General features: G+C 40.5%; 1 pseudogene; it reads right to left on the bottom strand.

Moving 5' to 3' along the window:
* LOC127493524 (adenylyl cyclase-associated protein 1 pseudogene) overlaps positions 1 to 18,782 on the bottom strand; it is a 36,706-nt pseudogene extending 17,924 nt beyond the window's left edge.
* Positions 18,783 to 23,036: the final 4,254 nt, after the last annotated feature.

Consider the following 23,036-nt stretch of genomic DNA (forward strand, 5'->3'; position numbering starts at 1 on the left):
GATTGCTAATATATGGTTATAAACCATATCTGATGATCCAGAGAAGATTTGTTTCTCTGTGAGGCAGAGAAGGCATTATTAGAAAATGTGAAATTTGAGAGAACCTTGAAAGAATTAGAGTTTAATAAATAAGTGATGGTAAAGATTAGTAACATAGAGGGAAGTGTTTCGTGTAGAAGCTGAAACTTGAACTGGGACACAAAGTAGAAGGATGAAGGACATCATCTGAGAAATGCAGAGTTGCCATGAGTTTAATATCAATGAATAAACAATACATATTAAATAGGGTGTATCTAAACAGAAACACGAATAAAATATGTGTTGACTGGCTATGTATTGACCAATTATGTATTTGATTGTTTGACAAAAATGTGTGGCCAGTGGCTCATAGGAACCTAGTTTCATATTTCTTCTAGGAGCAATGGGTCAGTATTTACTAATTTGTCACTTATGGTAAGTTTATAGAGTACAACTACCATAAATAATGGAATCTCCTGTATTTGTCATACTTCAATTAGGCAATAATACTGATAATAGGTACATTTAATTTCTATGCACTGTGTATCAGGCATTGTGATAGATGAAAGAGATATAGTGATGAAAGAGAAAAACACAGACTATTCTCTCCCATTTACAGGAAATGGAAATACTAATCTACTCCTTACAAAAGTGATGGGTGTGAGGAAGAAGTGAGGCATGTGGTGGGAGGATGCAGAAAAAGGGAGCAATCTACAGGTAGGTACTATTATTCTCTCATGCAGGGGGCTGGAGGCGCAGAATGGCTGAGTAATTTGTCCCAGATTCCCTCTTCCTACTTTTCCCAACTGTTCCTGGGGGTGGACAATGTTGGGAGGTTGGAAGGCAGAAGTGATGAGTAATCTCACTATAAAAGGAGTCTTGATTTTATTGATATTCACTTGCAATACTATGGTAGAGAAATGGAAAATGTCACTGCACACAGCGACAGAAATGATGAACCAGTAGTGCTTCCATTTTAATGGCAGTTGGTGAGATACAAGTGAGTTTTCTAAGCATTTCATAATTCACCATTTTTCATGGATAAACCCACTGCATAAGGCAAGATAATCCTATGAAAATCTATCCTAGTCTCTAAAATAGAAAAATAGTTTCCTGCTTTCTTCCTTTTTCTTCCTTCCTCATGTCTGTTTCTTTTTTCTCACATTATGTTTTCTCCATTGAGCTGTGTTCAATGTTATGATTAAGTTTACAGTTGATATTCTCTTGTTACTGAGAGTAAGAGACTAAAGAGAAGAAAAGCAAATAGTAATTTGTTTTCTCATTGAACTCTCACTTTCTAGACATTTAATTTGTTCTTGGTAATGGTAACAACTCCTCAGGGACCTTGGCTACATGTGCACTAGAAATGGAAAAATCTATAGGGAAACATGTTTCCTTGTTGTTGTGACTACAACAACAGCCTATGGCCTTGAGCTTAAAGCGAGTTGCACTTTCCAGTGACAAGGTATAGGCACAAGAGAAGCAGAAAATGCAGAGTACCCTTTAGGAGAGTGCATGGTGAGGCATGATCCCAGAAGGCATTTGTCAGGTGGAGATCTTAATGAACAACCTGTCAAAGCAGTCCTGTGTCCAGACCAAGGAGGAAAACTTCAGAGTTTCTCAAGGCATTTTGCTTTTTTTTTTTTTTTTTTTTTTTTTTTTTTTTTTTTGACACCTTTGCTGTTTTCATTGAGGTTCTGGAGATGCATCCATTGAAGGACAGTTCTGACTGACTTCCCTGAACACCTTCCCAGCACAATAGTCTTGGAGTGGATGGGAATGATCCCGCCTGGGTTTTCTGATGGGAAACAGACCCTTGAGAGAGAAAATGGTTTGTCTAGGGCTCTCCAGCCAGTGAGTAACACAGCTTTGATTGGAAGTAACCATCAGAGGCAACGAAACAGAAAAAAAAAAAAAAAGTCCTTATCTGGAAAATAAGCTTCCTAATTTACCACGGAATAAGGGCTCAGTCACCTTCCATTTAAAATCAGTGGACTTCAGTGATGTTTAAAAATCCTGTACTCTGCCAATGTCACCGCAAACATGGCTGATTAAATCCCAGAGAATTGCAGATCAAATGAAAACAGGGTTTGGACTTCAGTTGTAGGATTGAGCCATTTGATTAGAAAAATCTCTTATATTTTGGACAGAAACTCTACATGGAAACACAGCTGAGCTTAGCCTGCTTATTTAAAATAAGACACTGGCAAAATTGCAACACATATGTGGGAGATCTTTTACAAATGGACATCAGTATTCCAACTGGCAGAAGTAGATTCAGTGTAGGTTTGTTGAATAAAATGCAAGCAGCACAGTTAAATTTGAATTTCTTATAAATAATTAATTATTTCCTTTAAAAAATTCATTGATTTATTTGAAAGGCAGTGTTATAGAGAGAGGGAGATACAGATTTTTCCATTTGCTACTTCACTCCCTGGATGGCTGAGATGGTCAGTGCTGGGCCAGGCCAAAGCTGGAAGCCAGAAACTTCATCCAGGTCTCCCATGTGGGATGTAAAGACTCAAGTACTTGGGCCATCATTTGCTGCCTTTTCTAGGTCATTAGTAGGGAACTGGATTGAAAGTGGAGCAGCTGGGACAGGAACCAGTGCCCATATGAGATGCTGGCATCCCAGGCTGCAGCTTTACCCACTGCCACAACACTGGTCCCCTAAATGACTTCTTAGTATGAGGATGTATCCAATATTGTGTGCCTTATACTTATACGAACAAATTATCCATTGTTTATATGAAATTTCAACCTGAGTGTTTTGTATTTTTATTTACTAAATCTGAAAATTTTAATCATGTACCTTAAAATCAACAACTGGCCCCAGATAACAGAAGTGTAAGTAGTATCACAGACATATTGTCTTCCCAAAGCATATGTTTAATAAATGATTATACATGCTCAATAAAATGAAACATCTCCCTAGCTAGTAAGTAAATTTACTTTTCAACAGTGCTACAATGTAGATATTATATTTTTGCTTTCAGAGGACTCATCTGAATTTTTCAGGGTCACATAGTTGGTAGGTGACATCGGTGACATAATATCGAAGTTTTCTTCACACAAAACCCCATGTTATTTCTATATAGAAATCCATAAATGTTGAGATATCTCATAATCTTAGGAGAAAATCTTGAGATATATACATTTTATATATGGTAAAAAAATCCTACTGGACCAACTAGAAGTTCACACTGCAAACTTAAGATAAACCACTGATTTGGATAGCTGGGGCTATCAAGAGTACTTCAGAGGCTGGTGCTTGGCCTGGAGGATAAGGTACCAGTTAGAACACCCATGTCCAATAAAAGGGTGCCTGGGTTTGAGTTCTGGTTCTGGCTCTTTATTCCAGCTTCCTGTTAATGCAGCCCCTGGCAAGGAGTGGTGATGGCTTGAGTTCTTGGGTCCAGATTAATCTAAATGGGAGACCAGGATTGAGATCCAGCTTCCAGCTTCAGCCTACCCCAAGTCTGACTGTAGGGGAATCTGGGGGGTAAGACAATCTATTGGAGCTTTTTCTGTCTGTTTATCTGTCTGTCTATCTGTCTCTCTTGCTCCCTGTCTCTCAAATGTAAAAAGAAGGGTACTGCATGTATTTCTTCGCCTGTACTTAAGATCTTTAGGTCATGTACTCAAAGAGTGCTGCTCAAACTCTACTTTAGAGAATGAAAATCCAATTGGAGAACATTTCACATGCTCCAAAGAGAAAATTTGGATCCAACAAAGAAAAGAAGAAAAAAAGAAAAGGAAAGAAAAGAGGAAATCCATAGGAGGCAGGATAAAAAGAGAAGTTCCAAGTCAAAGGGAGGAATAATAGCCTGAACCCACATGGTTCACAGCTCAACTGGTCCTGGAGGTAAGTTCTAGGGACTAGATATGGGTTTTTCATTCTCATAGAAGACAAGCTACAATATCTAAAGTCATTGAGATTATCAGCTACAATGGAGTCTCCTATTTATTGTTAAGATTGTTGGAGGTAGATCCTGTCCATGGAAAAAGAACTAGAAAAATTAGACACAAGAACATACTAGCTACACACTAGAACCTTGTTGAAAAATGTGTAAACAATGAGAATTCAGAATACCAGAATTCCTTGATAAGTGTGTGTAGAGTACAGATTTACCCCACTCATGAGGTACAAGAATCTGAGATTCAGAAATCAGTGCAAAACCGATCCAGCTGTGTGGAAAATCTAGGGCTCTGTGTACTTCCCCAGATCAGCACAATGGAATTTCTTCCCCTGGAGACCACCTCTAGGAAAGGTGAACTTATAAAAATCACAAATAACACAAGCAATTCCTGAGGAAGGCTTAGCAACAACAGGAAAGAGAAAAATGATTATAGATGAAAAAGAATGGGAAAATAAATATACTTAAAATGTTCACCTTAAACTTAAAAAGAAGGGATAGATACCAGAAGATAGGAACAACTTAATATAATAAAAAGCACAAAAATTATAGAATATGAGCTAGACCTAAAGTATATGTGGCTGAAGACAAGAGTAATACATGGAAGAAGAACTGAACTAAACATCTATGATGTAGGAAAGAGTGATAGGTTTATATTATGAAGAAATTAAAATATGTGGAAGTTAGAATGATAAGATTTAATACAAATGAGCTAGAAAAATGGGGATGAGATGACACTCAAAAAATACTGGTTTGAAATTTTTCAGTACCAAAGAAAGATATGAGTACTCATTAAATTGCACAACCAATCTCAAGATGGATGAATTTCATAGTGAAACTGCAGAATAACAAAGAAAAACAAATGTTATAGGTACCTGGGGAAAAAAGATTACTCACAAGGAAAACTGAAGACTCATAGCCTACTTTAGCAACAATAGAAGCCAGAATAAAATGGAATAATGTTTGCAAAATGTTCAGCTAAGCTGTCATTGAAAAGTATGATGAAATAAAATTATTTTCATACAAAAAAAAGACTAGGTTTACCAATAACAGATATTCACTGAAAAAGAAATACTAACAGATGAAATTCAAAGAAAGGGAAATTAGTCCAGAAGAAAGGTTAAACATGCAAAAAATCAGTGGGTAGTAAAGGATTTGGGAAATGGGGCTGGAGCTGTTGGCATGGCCACCACCTGCAGTGCCAGCATCCCATCTGGGTGCTGCTTCCAGTCACAGCTGCTCCACTACTGATCCAGCTTCCTGCTAATGCACCTGGGAAAGCAGTATAAGACGGCCCAAGTGCTTGGGCCTCTGTACCCATGTGGGAGATCCAGAAGAAGCTCCTGGCTCCTGGTTTCAGATAGGCCCAACTCCGGCTGTTGCAGCCATTTTGGAAGTGAACCAGCACATGGAAAACTTTGTCTCTGTCTCTCTGTCTGTCTCTATGTTCCTTTCAAATAAATAAATAAACCTTTGAAAAAAAATTTATTAAGTATGCTGGTAATCAAACTGTTAATTGTATAAACAACAACAACAACAAAAGACTTTGGGAAGTTTAAAAACAAGGTGGAACTATTGTGGAATAATATGAAAATGGGAGAGGATTGGACTTAGAGCATTCTAACTTTCTTCTATTGGTCAATAAAAGATATTGACTAAACTTGAACTTTATTAGGTATCTATGTTAAATAACAGAAATAAAAGATATTTATTCAAAGAGAAAATGATGAAAGGAAAAGAGAAAATCTGATAGCATATGAAAAAGAAGCTGGTAAACAATGTAGATAACAAGAAACACAAAAAAGATAGAAATATCTATGTATTAGTAATCACAATAAATACAAAGGGATTAAACTCAGTGTGAAAAGGCAGAACATTTCAAACTAAATTATAGAGTCTATTATTAATATATCTAAAAAGAAAGAATAAAGAAAATTTTAAAATAAAACTATTTTTAAAAATATATTAGATGGCCGGCGCCGCAGCTCAGTAGGCTAATCCTCCGCCTTGCGGCGCCGGCACACCGGGTTCTAGTCCCAGTCGGGGCGCCGGATTCTGTCCCAGTTGCCCCTCTTCCAGGCCAGCTCTCTGCTGTGGCCCGGGAGTGCAGTGGAGGATGGCCCAAGTGCTTGGGCCCTGCACCCCATGGGAGACCAGGATAAGTACCTGGCTCCTGCCATTGGATCGGCACGGTGCGCCGGCCGCAGCACACTGGCCGCAGCGGCCATTGGAGGGTGAACCAATGGCAAAGGAAGACCTTTCTCTCTGTCTCTCTCACTGTCCACTCTGCCTGTCAAAAAAAATAAAAATAAAAAAATAATAAAAAATATATTAGGAAAACAGCTAAAATCCTAATATTAGTATCAGAGAAATTTATATGGCACAACTATTAATAGTTTTTAAAACTATTATTTCCTGGGGCTGGCACTGTGGCATAGAAGGTAAAGCTGCTGCCTGTGATGCCAGCATTCCATAAGGGATCTGTTTCGAGTCCCGGCTGTTCCATTCCCAATCCAGCTCTCTGCTGTGGCCTGGGAAAGCAGTGGAAGATGACCCAAGTCCTTGAGCCCCTGCATCCACATAGGAGACCCAGAAGGAGCCCCAGGCTCCTGATTTCGGATTGGCGCAGCCCCAGCCATTGTGATCAACTGCAGAGTGAACCAGCAGATAAAAAATCTTTCTCGCTCTCTATCTCTGCCTCTCTGTAACTTTGCCTTTAAAATAAATAAATAAATCTTTTTACAAAACCCAGTTATTTCCTAATGAATAAAAGAACAATTCATCAGCAACCTCTAATATCATATTACAAAAGTAATCATAATCGGAAGTATTTTTTACCCCTTTCAGAAACTGATAAGCCAAACACATAAAAAATGTAAAGAAATAACCACATTATTGTTAGCATTAGTGAAATCAACTTTAACAGGCATATTTAGAACCACTCACCTATTGAATAGAGAAGTTACCACATATTCTTCATTTTATAGCTACTTTTCCAGAGACAGAAAAGAAGGGAAGACTTGCCAGGTTGACCCATAAACCTACCGTAACTTAAAGAGCAAAATAAGACAAGAACTACAAGAAATAATTGAGGACAAACTCATTTATAAACATAAATACAAATTTTATAAAGTATAATAAAATTGGAGAGGTTTTCTTTTAAAGATTTATTTATTTACTTGAAAGGCAGAGTTACAGAGAGAGAGAGACAAAGAGAGAGATCTTCCATCTGCTGGTTCACTCCCTAGATGGCCATAATAATCAAGACTGGACCAGGCGAAGCCAGGAACCAGGAACTTCTTCCAGATCTGCCACATGGGTGCAGGGGACCAGAGACTTGAGCCATTTTCTGTTGCTTTTCTGAGTACATTAGCAGGGGGCTGGATTGGAAGTGGAGCAGCTGGGACTGGAACCAGCACCCATATGGGATGCTGGTACTGCAGGGCGCAGCATCACCCACTGCCACAGCACCGATCCCAGAGATGGCTCTTTATTGTTATTTTTTAATTCTATCATGACTAAGGAGGATTTGTTCTACAAATGCAGGGTTATAGTAACATTAGGAAATCAATAAAGTTTGTACATTAACAGGTGCAAGGAGAAAAATCGCGTAACAATCAAATAAGTACAGGAAAGATTCACTCTGTGTGATTGAACACAACACTTGGCAAAAGTAATGGAAAAAGTTCCTGGAATTGATTAAGAGAATTTGACAAGGCCTAGTAAACAAGATGCCCATATTCTACACTGAAGTGCCTGGGTTCAGTTCCTAGCTTTGGCTCCTACTATAGGAGTCTGACAACTGAAACCCTGGGAGATAATGGTGATGGTTCAAGTAACTGGGTCCCTGCCACCCATGTGGGATACTAACATTGAGTTCTTGGCTCCAGATTCCAGATCCCACCCAGCCCCAGCTGTCGCAAGCATTTGGGTTCTGAATCAGCATATGGTAGCTCTCTGTGTCTCTCATCTCTGTCTCTCTCCCCTCAAATAATTAATTTTTTTAAAATTTGACAAAATGAGTACAGAATACCATCCTTGGAAGCTTAGAATCTTCTTGTTTCTGTCTGTAGTTGTATTGGAGATCTTAGGCAATCTGAAAAGGCAAGAAAATAAAAGAGGAAGAGTAAACATCAGATTAGGAGAAATAAAATTCTCTGTCTACAGACAAGCTATTTGAACAAATATTTGAGAAACTGAAAATTTAAAGATCAATGTTAGGGATGCAGTGGTTACCTGCTTGGGATGCCTGCCTCACCAATCAGAGTGATTGGGTTTGAATCCTTCTGTCACCATGTCTAGGTTTGAGTCTCGGCTGTGCTTCCAATTCTAGTTTCCAGCTAACACACACCCTTGGAGGCAGCAGATAAGGGTTCAAGTACCTGGGTCTTTGCCACCAACATGGTGAATCTGGAATGAGTTCCCAGATCTTTGCTTCAGATTGGCCCAGCCCCAGCTGTTGAGGGCATTTGGAAAATGAATCAGTGATCTCTCTGTCTCTGTCTCTCTGCCTGTCAAGCAAATGAAAAGAGTTTTAAAAATGAGATCCATATTGTATACTTGAGTGTAAGGATAGGGAGAAGTTTTCAGCACATGGATTTCATCGTGTAAGACTGCCATGTTGCACATGCATCTGTCTCCAGCCATTCCTCTTTCAGATCTGGATTTAACTTGATTACTCCACTCAGTCTTCCATTTTCTGTGATAGATTCTTTTTTGGTTAGATTCTCTGTATTGAACACTGAATCGTATATTTCCATTGCATAACCTCTCTCTTTGACTTAGTGTAATTGTAGCATGGGCTGTTGGAAATATTTTGAGACGTCATCAAATACACAGCAGGATTTCCTGTTCCAACTTATCCACACTTTCAGTCAATGCATCGAAGGATCTTAGGTCCCTGTATTCTTTGCCAAAAGCAATTCTATCCTACCTAACTTAATAAGAAGCTGAATATTTTGATACTTCTTTTTCAGTGACAGAAGACAAAGGCATTTGCAACACTTTTTATCCTGCTGTGGGAGCTTCAGGCAAAGGAAAATTTATTTGCTCTGATAGCTGTGCTGATTGAATGACTGTCACAGCTGGGGTGGAATGTGGGGAAAAGGACAGTGACCCAGGAGGGAAAAGTAAATAGATAGGAGAGAGCACTGGGGCTCAATTACTGCAGACTGAGGGAGTTCATCTAGTGGAAACCTTTCCTTCCTGCACTTGAGAGCAGTCTGAACCTTTTCCTCTTCGATGTTCTTATCCTCCAGACAGCTAGGGGAATATATACCTCTGCACAAAAGCTTGTAAGAAAATAATCTACCTGGCATTTACTAAATGTCTTAGGTTTACAAAGTGATTACATATGCATGATCTCATTATAAGCTCACAATATCCCTGAACCTAAGGTGTGGTGCGTTCCCATTGCATAAGGAAGGACATGGACTTTCCAAAAGCTTAAATGACTGTTCAGTCACACAGCTCATTCAGCGGCAGGGCCCAGATTCAAGCCAGGAGGTTGTCAGTGCTCTTCCAGCCTTGCACTGGGGCCCAGTGACTGATGCAAATGACTGGCAGTAAACAGGGTATCAGAAGCCACCTGTCTCTAGGGTACAGCTTGTCTGGGAGCCCAGGTCTCTGCCAATAACAGAGCAGAAACAGACTGTTTTGGGGCCCATTGCATGTATCCTTGGTGCTCCAAAGATTTCACCTCCTGCATAAGGCTCTAATGGGGTCTCTTGGATTGGATTCTTTCTTGACTTGTCCACTGAGTTTGTAATCGTAGGCATCTTATTAAATCTCTCTGGTCTCAATTTTTCTATTCATTAGATACAGTTAGTAATAATTACTCCAATAATATTATTACTATTGTGACAATATAGTAAATAATAAACATCTTACAATAAATATAAAAGAAAGGTATTATTATCCTTGCCAATAAAAATATAACAAACAATACCAGAAGCCTTTAAATTCAGTTGTATGTTCTTGAACTCCTCATGTAAATTTGAAAGAGCTGACTAGTATTGTGAACACTTATTTTTTTCTAATTTGAAAAATACTAAGAAATCTTATTTAAAAGCCATCCATATTTCTAGTATTGGAAAGCAGATATGAAGCAAGAGTTTGCAATCTCCTGCCCCTCCCTCACCTTCGCTGTGCCTAGTAACTCTCAGTTCTACCCCCAGAGTTAAGCATTATCTCCTCTGTCTTACTGCCATTCTTTTTATTCCTAAATGTTTTGATTTTCAGGAAATGTTCTATTTGATGACCACTATTTCTATGCAGTGGTGACCACACCTTGCAATCACACAGAGCTCTACAGCTTGTGAAATACTTGCTTGTGTACTACCTCCTTTGATTCTTCTAGAAACCTGTATACAATGTTTAATATGTCCTCCGGGTAGCTGTCAGGATGACACCATGGTTGTTTATGAGGCTCAAGATCATGTGTCCATCAGGAATCACAGTTTAGTGAGAGAGAGGAAAATCACACACACACACACACACACACACACACATCTGCTTATATAGTCATTACACTAAATTAATTCTGTCTGGGTCTGGGAGAAAAAAATTTAGGAAATACTTTGGATAGGAAACTCTGGTAAATGATATTAGAATCCAGAAAACCAGTACTTTTTCAAAATCAGAACAATAGAAAGGACTCCAACTTGTATATTGTGGCTGTAAGTCCAAGCTTCTTTCTCTCATGCATTGCTGTAGAGTTTATGGTTTTCCCATTCAAAGCGGGGATGTGTTATGTAATGTTTAACCAGAGTCAAAAGAATTTCCCAGCTTCTACGACATTTAGTGTAGCTGACAGGCATGTGACTGCCTAAATGGATTCTAAAGTTCACAGAATTACCAGTTATTGTAAGAATAACCTTGGCTTATCAAGATGTGGATTACGCAAAATGGACAAGAAAGGAACATTTACTTTTGTAATGTTTCACAGTAACCATTCAGAATCCTGGCCCTCGTGCTAACTCTTACTCTCTGAGGCCCCACTGTGGGAATACAACCAGGGCAGCCTGATCCTTAACCTGGGCCTATCTCTAAACTGTCCATTGCCACTGACTAGCCAGTGTCTTATAATGACACCTATCAGATTGCAATGGAGTCTAATATGAATATGTTAACAATAAGTAGTAATCATTTGAGATAGTACAATGTTGATACTGTTCAGACCCTTAAACATAGAAATTTGTAGAAACTACAGTTCTCTAACCAAGGAGATTGTTTCTATAGGTACAGTTGGAGACACTATGCTGTTCAAGGGGAGCAATATTACCCATGCTTGCAGCTGAGGATTGGAAAGCATCAGCTCTGTGTGTGTATGTCGCTGTCACACTAGCTGAAGCAACTGGCGCTTGTGCACAACATTATTGCTTGTTTTCTGTGCTGTTTTGGTAGGGAAGGAGGAATGACTGTTTGCTTTTCTAAAACAAAAAGGCAACACAGGGTGTACTCAGCCAACAGGGTCTTGCTGCCCTTGGCTTGTGTCTTCTCATCCCTGTGGTAGGAAGGAAGACTCCTGCTGAGGTTGCCAGCTCTGGCAGGGCCACCTCCGGCTTCCTGTTCTTGTAGGGTGGTAGGGAGCAGGTAGCAGTGGGGAGCATTGTGCCGGAGGAAGCATAGCTTAAAGAGGTCACCAATGGTCAGGAATGCTGGAAAAAATGCCAGCCCCAAACACGTCCTGTTTCTTTCAACCACAAAGTATTACTATTTGGTTGAAACTATTATAAGACTCAAAGACCCTTCCACCGTGAGCACTGGGTGATTCCATGACTGAAGGAAAGCGGGCACAGTGAGTGGTGGGGAGTTTTTGTTAGGAGAAACAAAAGTTTTGTCAGCTTTTGCCTATCCCCATGACACCCCTTTTATTTCCAGTCCTTTGCATTTCCATGGTAACCCGCATGGCAGAGCCTGTGCCTGTGGTGTGTAGGGCTCTGGTGGCTCTAACACAGCACCTGCCACATAAGTGCAGATCACTAAATATTGTCAGATGACCTTTGTATCATTGTGAGGTGAAGTCCCAGAAAACCATTTCCTTCTATACAATCTAAACATCATCCAGATTTAATAGTCACGCTAACAAATAAGTGAGCAAAACTTACTCAAAGGGAAAAAAGGCTGGGAGGAAATAATCAAAATATGAATAACTCTTTTGGGGAAATGTGAATATATTTGTTCTGCTTTTGTTTAATTTTCTGCTTTGCCTAACTTTCTATAATAAAATACATGCTAACGTTTATGAGGAACAAAATCTTTAGCAGGCTTGATTTAAAAATATAGCTACCTTTTTGAGAATCCATTTATTTTCTGAAACAATAACATCTACTGACTCTCTGTGATGTTTTGGTGGGGTGTATCTGTGGGTGGATTATAATGCATATGTATGCATTATATGTATGTATATATTGTGTCCATGGAGGTGTTAACTCATTCTTGTAACACTGTGCTATAACCAAATAAGAAAAACAAGGAATGTACTGGGTAAATCCTTCCTGAGTGAAAGTGATTCAGTTCTTCCAGTAACATTTGCAGAAGCGATTCCCAGCTGATTTATTCTACATTCTCGTCTCTTGCTGGATCCATCTCCCCACTTCCCCTGCACCCTCCATGTCTGCAGCACTGAATTTCTTGTTACTCGCTGAGAAGGCCAGATCTTGCTTGTGTCTGTGCCTTTGCACTTTTCCACCTAGGAAACACCCTCATCCAACATGCAGCTCAAGACGGGCCCCCACTGCAAGAAGCCCTTTCTAACTCCTTTCTCATCCCCTCCCTTACATTTCTGGACAAGGGATATCCCTCCTGCGGGCCTTACTTGCTTCCTGTGTGTGTCTCCATGAAAGATCTGCAATGCTGGACTGTGCATATCTGTCTAATTGTCCCTTCTGAGGGCTTGCAACAGGTCTGAGTACCAGAACCTAGCACAGTCGTGGCACCTAAAAGAAAGATCCCTCAGGAGGTGTTTGATGCATGAAGGCACAAAATTAACCACAATGTGCCAGTACCAGTAACAGACTAGTGGCAGGTTATGATGCTGTGGGAAGAGAGGTGTTTGGATAGTATGCATTTAAAGTTAAAATAGAAGTCAGAGAAAACGAGAATTCACTGCAGCCCACTTCCAGAGATGTAAGTGGAACTGCCACTTGTTTTGGATCTGCTGATGCTTCACTTTGTTGTTTTTGTCTAGAAGTGTCATCTGAGATTATGCTGTTTATATCTTGTCTATCACAAAATCTCTGGTTTGGTGGTAGGAACACAGTAACCATGCTGCTATGGTGATTGCTGTCTGCAAAAAAACAAAGCAATAAAACAGCTTTTTTCCTCGCGCTCATATCAGAAAAAAACTGGTTTTGAGCTGCTGCCCTATTTAGGTGTAAACATTCATGCCAAATATTCCAAGGCAACTATGGTAATTATTATGGCACATTCATTATGTTCACAAACACTTGCAGTGCATCTCACATGTGCCAGACTTGTGTGTGAATGCTGGCCTGGATACTAACCCGGGCACTGGGGATAACTGGACTTTTCCAACAAGATGTTGCTGGAGAAGAGGCACCTCTTACCTCATTCCATCACCTGTGAGCATCACACCTGGGTCCTAGCCTGAGAAAGGCAGGTAATTTAACCCCTACCTGAACAGCTGGAGGAAGGATTCCTCCATCTGTGCCTTAACCACAGGCTTCAAAAAATGAGGGTGCCTAGGATCAGGCAGAGCCACAAAGACAAGGAGAGGGAGAGAAGAGAAGAGGTGTTTTTTTAATAGAAAAGCTTTTATTTAATAAATATAAATTACATAGGTACAACTTGTGGATTATAGTGGTTCTTCCCCCCATACCTGCCCTCCCACTCCCAAACCATCCCACCTCCTACTCCCTCTCCCATCCCATTCTTAAGATTCATTTTTAATTATCTTTAATATACAGAATATCAATTCTATACTAAGTAAAGATTTCAACAGTTTGTATCCATACAGACACACAAAGTATAAAGTACTGTTTGAAGATGTGTTTTACCATTGATTCTCATAGTACAACACATTAAGGACAGAGGTCCTCCATGGGGAGCAAGTGCACAGTGACTCCTGTTGTTGATTTAACAATTGACACTCTTATTTATGACATCAGTAATCAGCCAAGGCTTTTGTCATGAGCTGCCAAGGCTATGGAAGCATCTTGAGTCCACCAACTCTGTCATTATTTAAACAAGGCCATAATCAAAGTGGAAGTTCTCTCCTCCCTTCAGAGAAAGGTACCTCCTTCTTTGATGGCCCTAGAGAAGAGGTTTTGTATGCTGAAGATGGGCTGGAAGGGAAGGAAGATGAAAGACATGAAAAATGGAAATTACAGGGTAGGGGGAATCGAGACAAAATCTGTGTAAAGGAAATGAAACAGAAGAATACAGGGGAGAAAAATGGGTAAGTCTGGAGAAGACAAGAAGTGCAGGAGCTAGAACTGGAGATTGTGGGGAATAAAGAAGCAGTGTGAGGTCCCTGCGTCTGGGGTGAGTGTTGCTCTAGTCTGAGAGGGTGCATTTAGCTCCAGGTGCTGCCCAGGCAGCACCCCCCCTCCCTGTGCTGGTCATCGTTGCCTCCCTTTGCTGCTGCCCCTCTCTGGCTTTTGTCTTAAGGCTAGTTCCTCCAGAACGGACCATGGTTTAGAATGACCTTTCAACATCTGCACGTCGGGGTTCGTTGTTCAACACACCAAGCAGTCTTTGCCTTTGGCCTTATCTTGGCTTCTCCTTTCAGTCTAGAATGCTCTCTGGGCAGGTGGGTATTCGCCTCAGTCTCTCAATTCATTCAGGGCTCTGTTCAAATGTTTCTCTCTCCTAAAAGCTCTCTCTGACAAACCTATTATGAAATATCCTTCCTTATCAATCTTCATGACCATCTCTGATTTTTATAACTACCTAATTCCATTCACTCATTCATTTATTCATTCATGAACCAAGGGTCTTCAAAAAGTTCACTGAAAAAGGCACATTATGAAAGCTCTGTGTCTAGATTCCAACAATTTTGTTGCACTGAAATAACTTATTAATTCCATTTCCACAGACTTTTTGAAGTATCTTCTATTTGCCTTTCCCACATAAAATGTACAATTCTTGTGTTAGGAGGCATTTATCCATGACTTTTATATGTTTCTTTATTTCCTATGAGTGGAGGAGACATGGACTTTGCTCCAGACTATCTTTCCCAGTACATTTGTATAGTAAATGTCCTGAAAATTGGAGATAATATCTCGCTCTGGAGCAAACAGCATGAAAGCCTACTGATCCCTAGAAAAGATCTGGCTCCCTAAGCTCAGGGTTTCTCTCTGTAATTCAGCCCACTGTACCATTGCCAGCTGGCTCCCCAAATCCTGATTCCCATGAGGTGACACCAATGCTGGTGTTCTGCTTCCATGAAAATGTAGCAAATCAATTTTATAGTTTGTAAATAGGTAAATGCTGTCCTTTAATAAGCTCTTTCAAATATTTAGCACTCATCTGTTTGTTATATCAGAGCCAATCCCGTCCTTCTCACACTATCACTTATTTCAGCCATTTGGTATAACTGAGGTCGAGAGTGTGGAACATGAGGAGCTGCATTCAGTGAAGCACCCCACGCACATGTCATAGTTGAGGGAAATTCCCAACAGGTGCGGCCAATCTCAAATCTCCCATCTTCCCCATTTGCACACAGACAGTCAGTTCAGGTAATCCCCTGACTTTTGCCCAAGGCTTTCAGAGTTTGCTCTATCTTCATGGGGGTTATTTATAGAGAGTTTTCATTTGCACAGGCAAGGCTGAGAATTTACAAGGTTGTTTTTGGTATCTCCCTGATCCTCAGCTGTCTTGAGAACATTTGATTCATAGGGCAGAGTTGTGGCTAATGCTGCTGGATGTTTGTGAGCTGGGATCTCTGTTTCATCTGACTTAACCTAAGAATGTTTTTAGGGAGATGTAATTATTTGTTGGGATTAGTGATAGAGGCACATGCAAACAACATTATTCCCAAATGTCTTATGTAATTGAATTCTTATGGGTCAATCTGTGTTTTTCTTATTCAATTACATTACTACTTTGGAGATTACAATATTTATTCTCATTGCTTAATGATCTACTATTGGAAGTGATTGCTGATTTCATTGTCATTCTCTGGATGGTCATTGAGCACCTATTATACCCAAAAGAGGGTCAGGCTTGCGATAAGGCAGGAAAACAAGTGTACTCTAATCAAGTTAGAGCATGTTATGTGACTTAAGTATAAGCTAAATGTTAACTTAGTATAAGCAATTATGGGGGGGGTTAGAAAATTGAGTCATTGGGAGTGACTTTAAGTTCTGATAGCATCAAGTACAAGACTGGATTTAGACTAAGTCCTTAATAAGCACTTATTTAATCAAATGCAGGAAGGAGAACATATCTTGTTGGGGAGATCAATGATTTTATAGCATAATGTTACTTCATGTAGATCTGGTAGGTAATGCAAAGACTCTGGGCAACAGTCCAGCATTTTAGTAGATACATATGCGAACAACACAGCAATCTCTGCATTTGAAATTTTCTTACAAACTTTGCATGATTTCTCTCTCTACTTCACTACTAAATAGTATTAGTAATTATATATGTGATTATTAGAGGCAGTAATTAAAACTATTAGTGAAGCTTTTGTGTCATAACATGTTAGAAATAATTTTCATGGTGACTAGTACTTTTATTACTTTTCAAAATAAGTTTGGAATCAAGAACACACTAGGCTAAACTGTGAAGATAGGAGACTTTCATTGACTTTCTTTTTCAGGCAACCCTTAAATTCTGAAACATAACACAAATAATAATATGGAACAATCTTGATTCTTTTTTGTTAAAGATTTATTTTATTTATTGGAAAAGCAGAGTTACAGAGAGGAAGAAGCAGAGAGAAAGAGATCGATTTTCCATCTGCTGGTTCACTCCTCACATAGTACAATGGCCAGAGCTTGGCCAATCCAAAGCCAGGAGCCAGGAGCTTCTTCCAGTTCTCCCATGTGGGTGCAGGGACTCAAGGACTTGGGCCATATTCCACTGCTTTCCCAGGTGCACTATCAGGCAGCTGGATCAGAAGTGGAGCAGCTAGGACTTGAATCGGCACCCCTATAGGATGCCAGGACTACAGACGGCGGATTTACCTGCTATGCCATGCCATCAGCCCCCATTCTTGATTCTTAATTCTTGAAAAGTTCACTGTCTGCTAATACATAGTTAATTTTCTCGCTAAACAAACAGCCAAAAAAATAATCTCATAATGAATTGTTTTTCTCTGGTGTTACATGTTTGAAGATGACAGCATGGAGCCAGTCTGAAACTCTTGGTCTCAAAAGTAGTGATTCATAGAGTGAGGATTTTGTTCACTCTGACTACCCGCTGCTACATTTAAACTGTCTTCTTTGGAATTGAAGAATTTTAAAGCTACAAAGTACCTTCTAAGTTATCTTTTAAAATATGAAATGTGAGGCCTAGGGAGAGAAAAACAAAAACAAAAAGTAAGCAAATAAACAAACACAGTTTATCCAAAATATGAGTCAAGCTGGCAACCTCCACCTAGAAGAGGTGAAAATTCAGATCTCTGGATGTGTAATCCAGACTTCTTAGAATTTTAAGAATGATGACCTGGGGCTGGTGATGTGGCACAGGGGGTTAGTCTGCTACCTGTGACCCTGCATTTCAAGAGAGTGACTGCGGTGCAGCTGCTCTGCTTCTGATCTAGCTCCTTGCTAATGTTCCTGGGAAAGCAGAGGAAAATTGTCCAACTACTCTCACCCACATGGAAGACTCGGAGTTCCAGGATCCTGGCTTATTGCAACCATTTGTGAAGTGAACCAGTGGATGGAAGACCTCAGGCTCTGTTCCTTTCTCTGAACAAATCAATAAATCTCTCTCTCTTTAAAAAATATATCTCTTTTTTTAAAAAAGAATTACCTATTGCTTTGAAAAAAAATAATTTCTCATTAAGACCTTGCATCAAACCAATAGATAATGGATCTCATTGTATAAACATATTAATTATGAATCATTTATATATTATAATTTTCTCCCATGTCTCATCAAAGAGAAAGCGATTTCTACTGTTGAAAATGGGAAAATGAGTGGCTTCTAAATAAAGTGACTGTGGGTCATGCAAGGAATCACTGGCTCAGCTGGTCCTGGAATTGAGATCATTTGCTTTCTTGACATCTTTGTCTTCAGCCTTAACACTTCTTCAGTGGCACTTATTTCATACAATATTCCCATGTGCATATGTTCCAAAGAAGTAAGTTAATATAAGCTCAAGTATTTATAAATGAGTCATGGTAACTGCTGTCTGAGATACACATCAGCAGGGTCCCTATCCTCTAGGAATTTCCATCTCGCTGGGAAGTCTCAAAGAGAATGTCCTATCCAGCAACAAGGGGTTTATATGGCCATATGACTTTTCAACTTCTGCAAATAGCAGTAAACAAACCAGAGCAAAGCTTTTGACTTGTGCCCTATAATCTCATAGATTTTCTATCTGGTATTTTTGTTCCTTTCAAACCATATATTAACGATGCTGACCTTTTTAGTAATTTGATTCTGACAAGGGCACAGCAACAGCAGTGCTCAAAGGATGACAGCCTGATGTGGGCAAGCCAGGAAAGTAATCACTGCTTTAAATCAGAGAAAAAACCATTTGTGCTTCAACAGCAGGAGATTCCATCGCAAGCAGGAATACCTGCATCCTGAAGACCATGTCACATTGATCATCATCTGTGGATTTGCTTCCCAGAGCTCAGAAAGTTTAGCTGCCTGTTTGTGCCTCCAGAGGTAGTAAGGCTGTTGGAGGCCATTGAACTTCTTCATTCAGTCTTAGACTTGGAAGAGTCTTTACCAATCACCCCTTCTAACTTTCTACTATAAATGATATAAACGCCAAAAAGGAGATCCATGGAGGGCATGGATGCCCTGGTGATGGAGAACACAGCCCCTGGATCAGTCAAGCAAGGATCGCTTGCTTGACATCTACTCTCTTGAGTAAGGTATTCAGTGTAACTTGAGTACACAGCTTTACAGTCTCAGCCTGCTTGTCATCAGTTCTTCCTTCTTTCTTCATGTTCTCTTTGTATCTTCCTCTAAATCGAATTTTATAAGGATCCATTGAGCATACAACAGGTGGATTCACAATTAAATGAATGACCTTATTAAAGTGTGTTTCAGTCACATCACCAGAAGGCCGTACTTATGGACAAGAAAGGAAAATTAAAGAATATTTTTAATGTTTAAAGTATAGGCAAACTTAGCTTGCAAAAGGCTAATTGGATTCTCTGCTAAACCATTCCTTATTTCCCCATGGCACTGTACTTTTTCTGGAAGAATTAGATCAGACCTAACAATTTAGCTTTTGGTTTGTAACCAGACTCTTTTCCTGTCCCTTGTGTGTTTTATTATAGAGTTAGCTTTTCAACTGGAGAAACAAAGGGGTGGGAGCATGCTCATTTTCTCACACTGAAAGCCAAGATTTCAAACACCATCGATTTGTCTACTGGTCAAGTCCACTTCTTGACCACTGTACTGGAGCATTCTAAACTCTAAACTCTAATTTCTTGGGGCAGGTGCTGTGGTGCAGAGGCCTAAGCCGCCACCTGAGTCACCTGTGTACCTTGTTGATTGCCTGAGACAGAGTTCTATCTATCTCCACCTTCCATTATAGCTTCTTGCTGATGTACCTGTAAGGCAGCAGATGATAGCTCAAGTACTTGAGTCCCTGCCAATCACATGGGAGACTCAGATGGAGTTCATGGTTACTGGTTTCAGTCTGGCCCAACCCTGGCTAGAGTAGGCAGTTGACATCTGTGTGTGTGTGTGTATGTGTGTGTGTGTGTGTGTCTTTCTGTCACTTTGCCTTTCAAAAAAATTAATCTTTACACTTAAATTTCCTTATGTCTATGGACTGTATGCCCAAAGGTGAGAGACTTATTGACCAAACTTACTGAATTTCTTTATTCATGGAGAATAAATGATGCTCAATTACCAACAGTCCTGGGACACCATTATCTTATATGGCACCTTTGTGTAACTTGGCAAAACATGCCATCTTTGGGTGATGTAGTCCATGGTTGTACAGCTTGGCTGAAAGAAGGTGATGCTGTGAGATACAGAAAGGAACTCCTGGGGAAAGTGTTAGGGGCACTTGAGTATCTGATTAGAGTCTTGACTGTAGCTTGGCAGTTTAAAACAACAAAGACTATCTCACAATTTGAATATCATACTCCAAAATGCATCTCACTGAGCTACACTCAAGGTAGAAGTTCGGACATTCATTGGTTTGCAGTCCTCTTCTTCCATCCTGAAATCCAGTAACATCTTTTTCAACTACCATGTATCCGATTATTTCTTCCAATTCTTTTTTCATTTTTTAGTAACCTTGGTTTATACTTGGGCCCACCCTGATAATTCAGGATAGTCTCTCTATCTTACAGTCATTTGATTAGCAGCCTTATTTCCATTTACAACCTAATTCCTCACTGCCATGTAACCTAATATAGTCACAGGTTCTGAGGATTGCAACATAGTTGGCTTTGGAAGACAATGGATCTCACAAAGACATTTGTATCAGAGTCTCTCTCTCTCTCTCTCTCTCTCTCTCTCTCTCCCTCCCTCCCTCTCTCTCTCTTTCTCCCAGCGGACAAGATCTGCCCTTGCAGAGAGAGCTCCCCATTGGATCTTTGAGTCTTGATCTTATGTATGAACTTATAACCAAAGAGTGCTCTACGGCCGGCTCCAAGGCTTAATAGGCTAATCCTCTACCTGCGGCACTAGCACACTGGATTCTAGTCCCGGTCGGGGTACCGGATTCTGTCCCGGTTGCTCCTTTTCCAATCCAACTCTCTTCTGTGGCCCGGGAGTGCAGTGGAGGATGGCCCAAGTTCTTGGGCCCTGAACTCGAATGGGAGACCAGGAGAAGCACCTGGCTCCTGGCTTCGGATCAGCGTGGTGCACCAGCCGCAGCACACAGCCGCAGCAGCCATTGGGGGGTGAACCAATGGCAAAGGAAGACCTTTCTCTCTGTCTCTCTTTCTCTCACTGTCCACTCTGCCTGTCCAAAAAAAAAAAAAAAAAAAAAAAAAAAATCAAAGACTGCTCTACAGTAGACCTCTCAGAAGTTAGAGAAATATACACAAGCACATGCAAACACACACATCCTCACACTGTGCCACACCCACACTCACATCCCTCTCACCCCATACACAGCCCAACCTCAGGTAAAGCAGAGGTGTCTGTTAGGCATATTAGGTCAGTCTAGAAGGAAGAGAGCTTCTGTATCCTTCCTCTTCCCTCCTAGAGTGAGACCAGAAGGAAGGTCAGACCACTTATTTATCAAAGAACAAATGAAGTTGGAGGCCACTGGCCTGGACATATGAGTCCTGTGGTCCCAAGCCAAGTAGAAGAAAGGTCTTTGGAAGACTATGTAAGGAATTTTTTGGCCATGAGTGAAGAGACTGTGATATGAGGTCAAGTTGGTGTAACTTGGTCTAGTTGCCTGCAGCCAGGAAAACTTGGTGGGTTGAAAATTTAACACAGGAGAGACCGGCGCCTTGGCTCAGTTGGTTAATCCTCCACCTGTGGCGCCAGCATCCCATATGGGCGCCGGGTTCTAGTCCAGGTTGCTCTTCTTCCAGTCCAGTTCTTTGCTGTGGCCCAGGAGGGCAGTGGAGGATGGCCCAAGTGCTTGGGCCCTGCACCCGCATGGGAGACCAGGAAGAAGCACCTGGCTTCTGGCTTCAGATCGGCGCAGCGCTGAACGTAGTGGCCAATGGAAGGAAGACCTTTCTCTCTTTCTGTCTCTCTGTCTGTAACTCTCTCTCTCTCTCTCTCTCTCTCTCTCTATATATATATATATATATATATATATATAACACAAGAGAGCTTGGGGACCTGGCCACATAATAGTTTAGGGCTTATCCTGTATCTAACTTTTAGTTTTTCTTCTTTAGTCTTGTGGCAGTATTTCTCTCTTCCTTCTTGATAATCCTTTCATCTACCCTTCTTTTCCTTTTTTATTGTTCCTACATGCCTTTATTTCTCTCTGCCTATTCATGACCCCAAACTCACTGCTATGACAACATTCACATATTTTGTACAGAGTATATCCACCATTCTCCTGTGTTTCTTGAAAGTCAATTTGATATATAGAACCCTTGCCAGTCCTAGACTATTATCCCTTCTGCCTTCTTAAGATTCCTAGGAATATGTGAAGCCTAGAAAAGACTTTTAGCAACTATAAGAAATTGCTTTCCTTTAATGACAGCCTTTCTCCAGTTATTTTCTGAGAACATGTGCTAATGGAAGAGGTGGAAATTTTATTATCTCTTGTCAATAAACCTAATTAAAACATGCCAAATACTTTCCAATGTTGCCCTGGGTTAATGTAACCTCTTGATTACCATCATCTTGATAGTGAGGATGGCATCAGTGAATGCTAAATGCTAGTGGAGTGGTTGGGGTTAGCTTAGAACGTTCTGCTCCTGAGTTGATGATTCACATCCTAATGCCTGCCAAGAGCAGAGTTGTCTTGTTCTGTCCCCCAGCTAAGCACTTATTAGAACCATCAACAGCATGCCACCAGGCAAACAAGGATTCTGACTTACACTTTCTCTTAAAAATGAAATAAATTAAATGTTTCTGAAATAGATAATTAAATTTAAATTTCTACTTGATTATGCCCAAATTTATAGAAAAGACATTGCATAAACACTTCTTAAAACTCTGGCCGGCACCTCAGCTCAGTAGGCCTCTGCCTGCATGCTGGCACCCCGGGTTCTAGTCTCGGATGCTGCTCTTCCAGGCCAGCTCTCTGCTGTGGCCCAGGAGTGCAGTGGAGGATGGCCCAGTTCCTTGGGCCCTGCACCCACACGGGAGACCAGGAGAAGCACCTGGCTCCTGCCATTGGATCAGCGTGGTGTGCCGGCAGCAGCGGCCATTGGAGGATGAACCAACGGAAAAGGAAGACCTTTCTCTCTGTCTCTCACTGTCCACGCTGCCTGTCAAAAAAAAAAAAAAAAAAAAAGGAAAAAAAAAACTCTAACATTAGGTCCCGCCCCTCTGGCTCCTGATTGG

Source organism: Oryctolagus cuniculus, chromosome 7 (genome assembly GCF_051225735.1).
Source record: "Oryctolagus cuniculus isolate XC-2025 breed Fujian yellow rabbit chromosome 7, ASM5122573v1, whole genome shotgun sequence".
Classification (NCBI taxonomy): Eukaryota; Metazoa; Chordata; class Mammalia; order Lagomorpha; family Leporidae; genus Oryctolagus; species Oryctolagus cuniculus.